Source organism: Triturus cristatus, chromosome 2_2 (genome assembly GCF_964204655.1).
Source record: "Triturus cristatus chromosome 2_2, aTriCri1.1, whole genome shotgun sequence".
Classification (NCBI taxonomy): Eukaryota; Metazoa; Chordata; class Amphibia; order Caudata; family Salamandridae; genus Triturus; species Triturus cristatus.
In genome coordinates, this window is record NC_140582.1 from 456,868,820 (window position 1) to 456,881,115 (window position 12,296).

Consider the following 12,296-nt stretch of genomic DNA (forward strand, 5'->3'; position numbering starts at 1 on the left):
GGAAAATTGACCTCCACCTGGCAACCGCTCAGGAAGGAACACCGCTCTGAAAGGAAGATGTAAGACTACTGTAGAATGGGGTGCTTACATATCATGAGCGAGTGTGAGAAATGTGAGTAGGTCATCTAACAGCGAGGGAGACTGACAAAATCGGTGAATGCACAATGTGCTTATAGATACAGAGATCACCGTTTAACACAAGGATAGACCAATGGTGAAACCATAACCTATCCTGTTCAAATCGGTATAAACAATAAGAAGTTAAAAATGACTGTAAGAGTGTACAGCAATGCCATGATGTATGCCCAAACAACTCGATAGAAGGTAGGGAAATAGCCGCCTTCATGAAAAAATAATAAAAACTAAAAAAGAAGAAATAAAAAGGAAGGACGGTGTGTGCACAGCGTCAGAAATCCTACCTCTCCGTCGGGAAACCGGGCTGGAATGAGCCTGCAGCCGGAGGTCCCGCGGGGTTGGACGGAGATGGATTAAGAAAAAAAGTGTCATCAGATGTAAGCCAATCAGGGGACTGGTTTCTCATGCTGTGAGTAGGGAGAACCAATCTAAAGTGCTGATCCGCCCGTGTGGCAGTTACCAAGGCAACTGGTATGCAGCTGACGGGTTAGAATTACGCTGTCAGAGAACCAAAGGAATGCGCGCCACGGTTAATTAGGGAAAAAGGTGGTTGCGCTCCTTAACAGGGTGTGCGTGTTAAATGAGGGAATCTAGGAGTTAGAGGCGTAACCGTGCCTCGAAGATGCATGGAGATTAATAATGGGCAGAATAAAAGTATGCACATGCGGAGTAATTCAAAACGGAGACGAGCTAGTTGAGGAGGCACTAGCTCCAAAAACGGGAGTCACTCCGTGGGTGTCAACTCACAGTGATTGGTGTGAACTGACGCTAAAACAACGATGTCTACAACGCGGTCGAAACTAGTTAGGAGTGCACTAGGTTCGCCGGAAAAAAAAAAAAAAAAATAACATTGAAAGCTATCGATATGTAGGGAGGGTAAGACAGCAAAAGACTGTCAGAAAAGATAGAAAGTACAGTCGGTGGTTGGCCAGCAGCCTGGAAATGTGCGTGCTAGTATACGGTAGCCCAGCAGAGCAACCGCGAAAAATGTATACAGCAGCAATAAGTTAACAAATATACTTAATAGGTGATGCCCATGAGCACGGTGTGAAACATGGGCCAGAAGGTTAACTCAAGCCACACAAATTACAAGGATAGCCATGGAATATCGTCGTTCAGTCCCTGAACGTGTGTCTTCAGTTTGTACACCCACCTTTGCTCACGTTTGAATAGAAAGGAAGAGCTATCTGTAAGATGTGGTGGTATGTAGGGTTTATCAAGGACTGTCCAGTGTAAGTCATTGGGAGCATGATTGACCTCTAAAAAGTGGTTGGTGAGTTTGGTAGAAGAACGACCACACCGTATCGTGCTTTTGTGTTCCAAAATACGAGTTTTAATACGACGGGTGGTCATTCCAACATATCTCAACCCGCACGGGCAGGTTATAAGGTAGATCAAATTTGAGCTATTGCAATTACTGTGGCTTCTGAGAGTCCACGGTCTGCCAGTGCCAATGTCTATCTCTTTGGTCACAGAGGTGTGGCTGCATGCCGCACAAGAACCACATGGATAGTGGCCCACAACTGGTGGTAGACCCCACAGAGTATGTTGGGTGCCTGTTTGGTTAGTGCGTGGGCGAGTGTGCACCAACTGGTCTCTGATGTTACTGCTGCGTTTGAACGCAAAAAGGGGTCTAGGCAGCCCTACATAGCCTATGTTCAGAATTTTCCAGTTAGATAAAATGATTTTTTTGAGTTGGTTGGAAAATTGACAATAGGTGTGCACGCAGGTGAGTCTGTTCTCAGATGTCTTGGGGACCTTAGGTGCCAGAAGAGTCTCCCGATTATTATTCGCGGCGCGTTTAGACGCTCTGCGGATCAAATATTTAGGATAGTCTCTGGCCAATAGTTGTTTAGATAGATTACTTGCATGTTCCTTGTACTTATCAGTTGAGGAACAATTCCTTTTGAGGCGCAGAAACTGGCCGAAAGGCAGATTGTCCCGCAAAGCCCGTGGGTGAAAGCTATCATACTTCAAAAGAGCGTTCACCGCCATGGGTTTCCTGTATAGCTCGGTACTCAAGCCACCATCAAACGGGGTTATCAAGATGTCAAGGAATGGTAACTGAGTCTTAGAGTACTCACAGGTAAAGTTCAAAAAGGGGTCACAGTTGTTAAGCCAGTTCTTAAAAGCCAAAAGTGAGGAAAGAGGTCCCTGCCAAAGTACGAACACGTCGTCTATGTACCTCTTCCATGTCTTGATTTGACTTCTGTATGGATTGTTGGTACTAAGCACATGTTGTTCCTCAAAGACATGAACATACAGATTTGCCAGGCTGGGAGCAAAAATGCTCCCCATTGAAGTGCCTGACACTTGCAAGAACAACTGTTCCTCAAATTGAAAAAAGTTCTCTTTCATGGCGAGCTTCGCACATGACATGATAAATGAGACAGGAGTGATGGAGTCTGGTGGATTAGCCAGCAGGAGAGATTCGATGACATCTAAAGTCTCATCCTGCGGAATGCATGTATACAATGACTCGACATCGAATGAGACTAAGAACTCTGTTTCACAATCAAAGGACAAGTCTTTGAGTAGGATCAGGATGTCCTTGGTGTCCTTGAGGTACGTTGGCATTTTGGCCACAAAAGGGCGTAGGAAGTGGTCAGCAAATGCCGACAGTGGTTCCAATAGGGACCCTAGTCCTGAAATTATGGGGCGGCCAGGGGGAGGATTCACATTCTTATGTACCTTGGGTAGAATGTAGAAATAAGTTACAATAGAAGTGGTGTTAACCAAATATTGAGCTTCATTGGAAGTGATCCAACCATTGGTGCTGGCTTCATTCACTAGGATCTGAATGGTCTTTAGTAAGCGTTTGGTGGGATCTTGAGCAAGAGGTTGATAGAAGTTGGTGTTGCCCAACTGTCTCAAGCATTCGGAGCGATAAGCGGTGGTATCCATGATAACGGTGGCACCACCCTTATCAGCCGGCTTGATCATGATGGTGTCATCAGAGGTGAGGGAGCGCAAGGCTAGGCGCTCTGACTTGGTCAGGTTTTGATATTGGCGGTTTTCTGAAGCACAGGAGGAGGAAACCTGTGAGGTCACCGCTTTCTCAAACGTGAGTACCTGTGGAGGGACTTGACTGGGCAAGGGATTAAAGGTGGATTTATTGCGCAAGCCCGTATTCAAGTCATGATCATCGAAAGAGGTACTGGGTTCAGCACGAAAAAAGAAATTCAAGCAAATCTTTCTGAAGAAATGAGCGAGTTCTTGATTTATGGAGAACAGATCTCCTTTAAAGGAAGGAACAAATCCTAATCCTTTGTTCAGGAGGGACTTTTCATCCTGTGTAAGAACTCTATTGGATAAATTGATGACTAGGTTGTGCTCGTGCTCGTGCTCGGGACCACTGGAGTGTCCCTCGAGCTCGATGACGGGGTTACTTGTTGTTGATCTGCCCAATGGACTTGGTTCCGTCTCCTTCCCCTTGACCTTCCTCGGCCAAACCCTAAAAAAGGCTGACTGGAATACATCTGTGGAGGAGGGGGATAAGGACAAGGTTGTCCAAAGGGAGGGGGTTGTCCAAACGGAGGAAAGGGGGGATAGTTATAAGGGGCAGGGGGCCACCATTGAGAAGGATACATAGGGTTAGGTGCGCCTCTCAGGTTTCTCCTGTTGCCCCTACCTCTCCTTTTGTTACCTCTCAGCGAGGAATCTTCACCCGAGGCAGTGTCTGACCCACTTGACCAGTCATCACTACCTGATGTAGAGTAGTCGGACCCATACCTGCGGCCCTGGCGATTGAGTTGAGGAGGCACGTAGTCAGCACTAGTGTATGGGTACACTTTCTCTAGTGAAGGCGGCTATTTCCCTACCTTCTATCGATATGTTTGGGCATACATCATGGCATTGCTGTACACTCATACAGTCATTTTTAACTTCTTATAGTTTATACCGATTTGAACAGGATAGGTTATGGTTTCACCATTGGTCTATCCTTGTGTTAAACGGTGATCTCTGTATCTATAAGCACATTGTGCATTCACCGATTTTGTCAGTCTCCCTCGCTGTTAGATGACCTACTCACATTTCTCACACTCGCTCATGATATGTAAGCACCCCATTCTACAGTAGTCTTACATCTTCCTTTCAGAGCGGTGTTCCTTCCTGAGCGGTTGCCAGGTGGAGGTCAATTTTCCACCCAGTTTTCACGGGTGAGTGGTCCTTGCTTTAAGTTTACATATTCACATCTATTATTACTTAGCATTTGTGACCAACATTCTTACACTGAATCTTTTTTGTTTAGGTGATGTTTGAATCATTAAGGAGACGTACACCCTACAAGCAACTTTGGGGTGCCCACGATATCCTTTGATACGTAATTCTTTCTTTTTTGCAGTAGCTAACCAGGTCCTGATGAAAGCCGAGCCTAGTTAGGCGCCTTGGCTGAAACATGTTGACCATTGTCTTACACATTGCTCCATTGGTTATATTGAACTAGTGGGGCTCTCACTTTTTTTTTTTTTTTTTTTTTTTTTAAAAACCTTTATTTGTGCATAGTAAAAGAACAAATACGGGCCTACAACCATCAGGCCGGCCACAATACGGTTGAGCACAGAGGCAAACAATACATTCCCTGTGCGGCAAGGTCAAGATTAGCAACGATTCAGGATTCATACACTGGAGGGATCCTTGATACCGGGGGAAGGAGAAGTGAAGGTTAATTTTAAGGTTTTCAAAAAAAAAAATTTTTTTATCGAGAATAGAGTCAGTAAAGGATAGAAACAAGGAGATTCGAGTCCGCAAGTCGGCTTCATACACTGGAGAGCAGCAGCATCATTAAAACAGCCATAGAGAATCTCATACAGTAAGGCGATGCAATTAGATAACAGGATCATCACAGTAGTAAATACGCACCCCCTAAAAGCCGCCCCCACTCAATCCACCCCACACCCGGACCCCGAATCGAAACAAGTATAGCGCAGAGACATGAAAGAAAGAGGCCCATAGAACTAAAAAGAAACAGTAAATTACCCCCCCACCCTACACCAATGCGGAGGCTATGGCCTACCCCCCCCCCCAGCATAGTGCCTGTCGCCCAATGAACCCGAAATATAGACGAGAGAGAAAGTAGGAATAGAGTAAAGAAACTAAGAGAAGAAAGAAGAAAGGAGGCGGGGAGGAGCCCACGTATCCTCAGGAGCGCCCGACACCACCGGCCAACCAAGCCTCCACACACTGAAACCCCACTACACCCGAAGGCGGTCGTGGGAAGATAGCATGTAACACCACGGAAATGAAGGCAGACAGATCGCGACGAGTGCGCACAACATAAGTAGACAATTCCAGTCCCAGTCCAGCCCGGCCGTGAAGCCATGATGATAGAAAGTAATCTAGCCCTGGCCCGATCGCGGGCGTACGATTAGACCCGCCCCCTCGTGAATGCCCCCCATCCCGAACGGACAAAGACAATATGGCCACTTGGGAGAAGATGGAGAAGTAGAGTCACAAAATGGCCGCCGATCATCTATGGAGGTCCCCTTGCACACCATATAAAATCCAGACCTGGCTTGTAAAGTACATGAGTTCCACATAAAAGGAGTCATAGGCCACCGTGAACGGTTCCTCGAGGTCGCCAGGTGTCGTTCAGCTGGAAACTCCTGCGGGCACGGTGAGGCAGGCAACAACAAAGCAGGCAGCAATGACCGGGGAAACAAAGTATCTGCCATTGAGCAGGAGAGCGATTGATCCCGAGCGCCGGGAAAGCCAGATGCAGACACCAGTGTAGCACCGTTATACCCAGTCGTTGCTTCCCCGCAGGAGGACCACAGCACTGGCAGACTCACGTCTTGTTGATCACAAACGGGGCGCTCACGGCCCGCAGCAGACAGTGTAGAGTCGAACCGCTCACTCAGCGTTTGCAAGCCGACACACAATTGCAGACGAAAGTCCCGCAGGGCAGCCAGAACGGAGCCGTATGTCAGCGGAGGCTGCGTCCCCCCAACGGCAGCAATCCGGGACGGCACTGGGGAGCTGGAGTCTGGTAGAGGGAGGGCGAAGCGGGCAGCGGGCGAGACCGGAGCATCACCCCCCAGCAGCGAGCAGGCAATCAGCGCCATGTTTTACCGTTGAACGGTACCGTGGCCAGGGGGGGGGGATCGTGACAAGGAGGCAATTCCCAACAGGTCTGCGCCGCAACAGGTGAAAGCCAGCAGTCTCTTCCCCTCCCTCGGGCTCTCTGTGCAGCCGACTAGACCATAGAAGAAGGGGGTCTGCAGCCCTCCACGGCGTGGTCCACAGAGCGGGGTAGGAGACCCGCCACACCGGGGCTTACCCTCTGGCTCCAGCCCGTCAGATGCAGGGTACAGGAGGTGTCCGGGCGTCTCTCTCCCGGCTCTTCTTGCGACCGTACGTGGCGTGAGGCAGGGATCGGGACCTCGGGCTCAGATTCGCACCAGCGGGTCCGGTGACTGCGACGCTTCCAGGGGGCCGGTCGAGGCCACAGTAGAGCAAGGGTCCAGGGCGGGGAACAAAGGCACCAAAAACTCCGGCATCCGGGCGGGCTAAGACTTCGGGAAAGCGGCGGCGCAGTCAGCGCGTCGTCGCACGCGTTGCACCTCGAAAATCGGCAAGGATAGGAATCAGGATGATAGTCCGAGGCCAAGGGCCGACGGAGCCGGGCGCTCAAGCGACTGCTCCGGTCGCCATCTTGGCTCCTCCCCGGCTCTCACTTTTTTAATCTAGCATCGGTACGGCGGTGTCTAAGAGATTCCTCCTTGCCGTCCCGTAACTAGTTTTAACACACTCTTATTGCACCATTATTTCATCAGCACTGCACCCCCTACTCACACCCAGCTCTTCATATGTGGATTTAGTCCACCTTTCAGTGCAAAACATAAACATCGTTGAGCTCTTACCTCTCATAGAGGGGCTTGCGGCCCCCTGAGAGTTTGAGATTTTTCTTTGGGATGAGAATCCCATGTGATGGGGCTTGTTACCCGGGGTGAGTGAGTGATTACGTTCCTAAGGGATTGCCCTTTCACCATGTGCATTAGGCTTTTGTTTCTCATTTCACACACCACCTTTTCATCTTTCTTTCTTAGCTTTTTTAGACCTCAGGGTTTTCAGTGTCTTTAATACTTTGTTTGGGGATATAATCCTGTGCGGTCTTTAAAAATGTTCCCTCTGACCCTCCGGTATCTAACCGTTTTGTGACAGGTTCCAAAAACTCCCCCTCGTTCGTTAAACTGGTTCAGCCTTAGCCGTGGTACTAATGTTAAGAGTACGGTTTAACTTAATATTTCATTTCATGGTTGCCTGGGGCCCACATTAACACTACATCTAAAAAGTGCATGTGTGCTATATCAAAAAAGCACATTTTGCCAACTTTTTATTTAATAATTTATGTCAGATTGGTAAATAAAAAATGCTCACCTCGTTTTGCATGTAAATCAAACAATTGTCCCGTGGGCAGCTTAATACTTCGCTTATAATTAAGAGGTATTTAAATTAATTTTGTCTTGGTGGAATAAGCACTTTTCTGCACCGATTTAGTGTGTGGGCATTACATTTGGAGGAAGTTTGTTTTTTGGACCGAGGAAGACGGACCTCGGTGCTGCTAGGCACCCTCTCGGGTTAGGTGCTTCGTGGTATTTCGCCGCAGTATGAAATTAATTCTGTATATATATTTTCTGCCTTATTTTGTAGGCACAAGCCTCTTTTTGGCAAGCACTTAGAAAGTGATGTGATGGTCTCCTCACAGAGCTTTTTTAAACATTATTTTCAGCCATTCTGCACAGCAGCGCAACGCTGTACAGCATGGCTAAAAATCATTGTCAATAGGTCTCAAAGACGAGACCAATTGGCTGTGCCAAGGTTTGTTAGATTTGGGTGTTTTGTGAGAGCAGTTTGCCCAATTCAGCTGCTTCACATGATGCTCATTTTTGCAGAGCACCACTAATTCAGAAGACATTACTGGTTCTGTGCATATATGGTTTGAAGTGGCCAGATGTTCGGTTTTGGACAATTTATTTTTGTTGCATGATATGAAAGTGTATGTAACTTCAAAAATATTAAATAAATTAGTTCAAGTAAAGTGCGGTACGTGAATTTGGTGTCTTTTATGGATTAGCTGCATATAAGCTAACGAGGCCCAGAAAGTTATAATTTGTGGGTAATTGCAAATGGACAAATGTTTGTTCCAGGACAGTTGTTTGTTCCACCGCTATCCTTTTAGTGAAATTTACCAGTGCGTGAAATTCCCCTTGTGATTACTGGATCATACCAAAAGGGACACTTTTTGGACTGATGCTGCTGTTTTTTTAACTGTGCATTGGGGAACTACTAAGACCCAGTGCATGTGCTCTTACCCCTAACATCTGATAAAACTGGCTAACTCCTAATTGGTATATTTATCTTTCCTATAAGACCACAGTATATTGTGCAGAAAAGTTAAATATCACCTGAGGCTGCAGCACCTATTGTGCCATACACTAGTGTGTCAAAGAAAACATGACGTTAGGATTACCAATGCAGTTTAAACCCACAGCTCAACCTATTAAAATAACCCTTTTGACAGGAGTATAACCATCCTTTTAAATATTAACACGTCACCCCAAAGTAGGCCTTGAAAGAGTGTTCACTGGTAATACTGAGCGAAACACCTCAACACTTCTTCCCCATCAGCCACTGATGCCAGCCCGGGAGCGGGCTCCCCCTGAGCCTACAGCATGTCAGGCAAGCACAACAAGGGACAATAAACCAAAATACCTGATTGAAGAGGGCAAGGTCCAATTTCCTTTGTAAAACTGGTGGCGGGGGGCTATAACCTCAACCCACTTGCTGGTTATAACCAATTACCAGTCTTATCCAGTCCCCAAATTCCCCCCAATTTTGTTTGCTTTTATAAGCACATGTTTATCAGTCCACTCTCTACAAACATACCCCTTACTGAAAAAATTGGTGTGAAGGTGAGAGTCCCTCACGTGTGCTTCACCAGGGGAGCTACTGGTAGGTTCTCACCAGTGTGCCCACGGTTCTCATCATTAGTAACTCTCTCACCGGTGAAAAAAGGAACAGAAAACAGATATCCAGTTCAAGAAGAAGTGTAGACAATAAGTGCATGTCTAATGAAGACCCTGTGATGAGCATAGAAAAAGAGTGTTTCTCCCTAGATAAAATTGAGTTTAGGACTCGCATACATCAGTTTCCAATTTTATTCGAGATTGTGAGCCTACTCAAAGTTTAAAACCAAATTGCACGTTGTAGACCATTTAAAGATGGGCCAACATGTTTCACTGCCTGTCCTCTGTTGCAGCAGTTTCATCAGGGCTCGAGGTCATGAATCACCTCACTGGACTCCTACTTCTATAAGAAGAATGACAGGTGGTTGCCACGGGCAATCATACCGGCTCCCCACCGTGTCAGGGGGTGTGTTGCTTTCAACCGTTAATCCCCCGGCATAGGCAATTGCCGTTAGTACACCGCGTCTACCCGGTTGAAAACCTTATCTCATTCCGGCGTGCACTACAAGGGGCATGCGGTCAGCTGTTGTACCAACTATTTCATCTTCGGCTTCAACATTATTTTCTGGGGGAATCCATCTTTGGCGTGCTCCTCGGCCTGTGGTGTTGCAACCATTCTGCTTAACACCCGTGAGAATTTGCAGGGATTCCCGACCCTACCCTTCTTGGAGGGTCAGCAGCTGCCCAGCAATCAGAAGTAATTCCCAGCCTTTCCCTTGTGCACACTTCCTTCCTCTTTCTCCCTGTGGTTCCCTGCAATGCAACTTCATTTTTTGCTAATGGGCAGCCTTGTTTGCAAATCGTCAATTGTGATCATCAGCTCAGAGGCTAGCAGGAGGGAAAACAGGTGATGATAGCAAGAAACTAAAAAAATAGAGAAACAGACAATTGCACGAATTGTAGGGTTCTGCATGTCCTAAAAATGAACTAAATGCATAACAGAAGCTCAACAGAAAATACAACTATCTAGATGCAAACTGAAAACTGATCCTTATTATAATTTAGATACACAGAACCAGTTTCGGATGGGGTGACTTCCTTTTTTCAAGGACCAATCCAAGCTGTTCTGCAGACAAAGCCTTTGTTCAGGACGATGTCTTCACAGCAGGGTAGTTTCCCTCTAGAAGTACCAATAACACAGTCACAAAAAGGTGTGAACTTTCTGCACCTACCTGGATATCAACAGCCACACAGACAGTGATCAGATAAGGAGACAAAATGCTGGCCTCAGCTAAAGGACCCTTAACAAGAGAGAGTGCGGTCCCAGCCTTCAGCCTCACCATCTACCATGAGGCAGTCCTACAGGAAAGCTTGTCAGCAGCCCTGCTCAGCAAAAGAACCTAATTACATTTCTGTAGGAGCCCCGTCTACTCTGTCCCCACTTCAGTGTATAGGTCTCCGCTGTCCTGCTTCAGGAATGTCAGCAATACACTCTACCAGAATCTCTACCAGGAAGAGCGTTACCGACGGTAAGTAACTTGTTCTTCTGATAGGGACTTCTAACTGTAGATTCCTCACCTTCTGAAAAGATTTAGGAGCATTACCTATGACAGGTGGGTCAGTGAATTGTCTCAAACCAAAAAGTCCTGTAAGACCAAGCGGGTGAAATCCCCTACTTAGCGAACCTGGCTTTCAAAGGAAAAAGAGGCACTTTCCTCAGTGGCAGGAACATGGGGTGAGATGAAGACCGAAATCAAGAGAGGTGTCAAGGCCACTGGCATCCTGGAGGTCATCATACTAGTTTTCCCCATGGCAAGGTTGACCAGTTTCATCACCTGCCTTTTAGTCGTTATTGCAATCTGTCTTTAACAAGGTACTTAACGTGTGGTACAGGGCAGTAGAGAAAGGTCCAGGGATCTTGATTCTGGATATTAATTACTATGATGCTGTGGAAACTTTGCTCGAGGCTCCGGACCTTTCCAGCCTCGTATTATTAAGTGAAGACAGGGGTATGAGCATTTGTTCCTCCCTTCCAGAAAATCAAGTTTAGCCAATAGGGTGATTCCTTTTTATAACACTGAAAATAGTCCAGATTGGTTTGTATGAAGGTGGTTATTTATTTACATTGAAAAGGAACAGCCGACATGTGTTTCGCCTATGTGGTAAGCTGAGCCGTAGTACAGGCCCTAGTGCTGTCACAACTGGACTATGGCAACTTCCTATATCTTGGCGCACCCAAATACGTCATAAATAGACTACAAGTGGCACGGAACGCCACAGCTAGGATATTACTGCGCATCCCCAGACATCAGTCAGCCAGGACAGCCCTGAAGACACTACACTGGCTCCCAATAAAGACCAGGATAGAGTTCAAATCACTCTGCATTATTCATAGAGCCATGAATGGCAAAGGACCGACGCTAATTAAAAACCTCGTCATGCACTACATACCAGGCAGACATTTAATATCCTCCACAGATCGACTTATGAAACAGACCAGGATAAAGAGAGCCAGATGGGGAGGTAGATCCTGCTCGCATCTGGCCCCTGGCCTATGGAACTCCCTGCCTAGAGAAACGCGCTTGCCAACGGATGAATTGGCATTCAGGAAAAAGCTCAAAACTTGACTTTTCCCTTAATCACCCACGCAACCTCAGCTAGTCTCTCTCAGCGCTGGGAAGCCCTCGGCAGCTATGCGCTCTATAAATCCATAAAACATAAACATAAAACATGCCCTTCAAGAAACGATTAACCACCGGGGACTTGAAAAGGGAAGGCTGATCTGGAACCTGAAGGAAGCCAGAGGTTGCCGAAAGCTAGCCCTTGATAGTGCCCAGAGCAGAGCCCCGCTGGGCCAAGGAAAGAAGAAACAAGAGAACCTCAGAAAGAGGGGCAGAAAGGGGATCCACAACCTTTGCTGTGCACCATGCCACAAACTTGTTCCACCTGCAGGCATATACCGTATTAGTGGAGGGACGCCTGGCTGCCAAGATTACATCGCAAACTTCGTGGGGCAGGTCAAAAGACATCAACTGCCGCCGCTCAATCTCCACGCAAGGCGGTGGAGGCTGGACAGGTTCAGGTGGAGGACCGTCCCCTGCCGCTGCGACAGAAGACCCTCTAAAAGAGGCAGTCTGATCGGAGGATTGATGGCCATTTTGAGCAGTTCGGGATACCAGACTCTTCGTGCCCAATTCGGGGCCACAAGAATGACTTGGGCCCGGTCGCACCTGATCTTTTTCAGCACTCTGG

At 47.2% G+C, this 12,296-nt stretch overlaps 1 protein-coding gene across 1 annotated transcript in view; it reads right to left on the reverse strand.

Annotated features, from left to right (window-relative positions):
* AFG2A (AAA ATPase AFG2A) overlaps positions 1–12,296 on the reverse strand; it is a 1,612,935-nt gene that overhangs the window by 180,238 nt on the left and 1,420,401 nt on the right. The gene's annotated exons all lie outside the window — the stretch shown is intronic.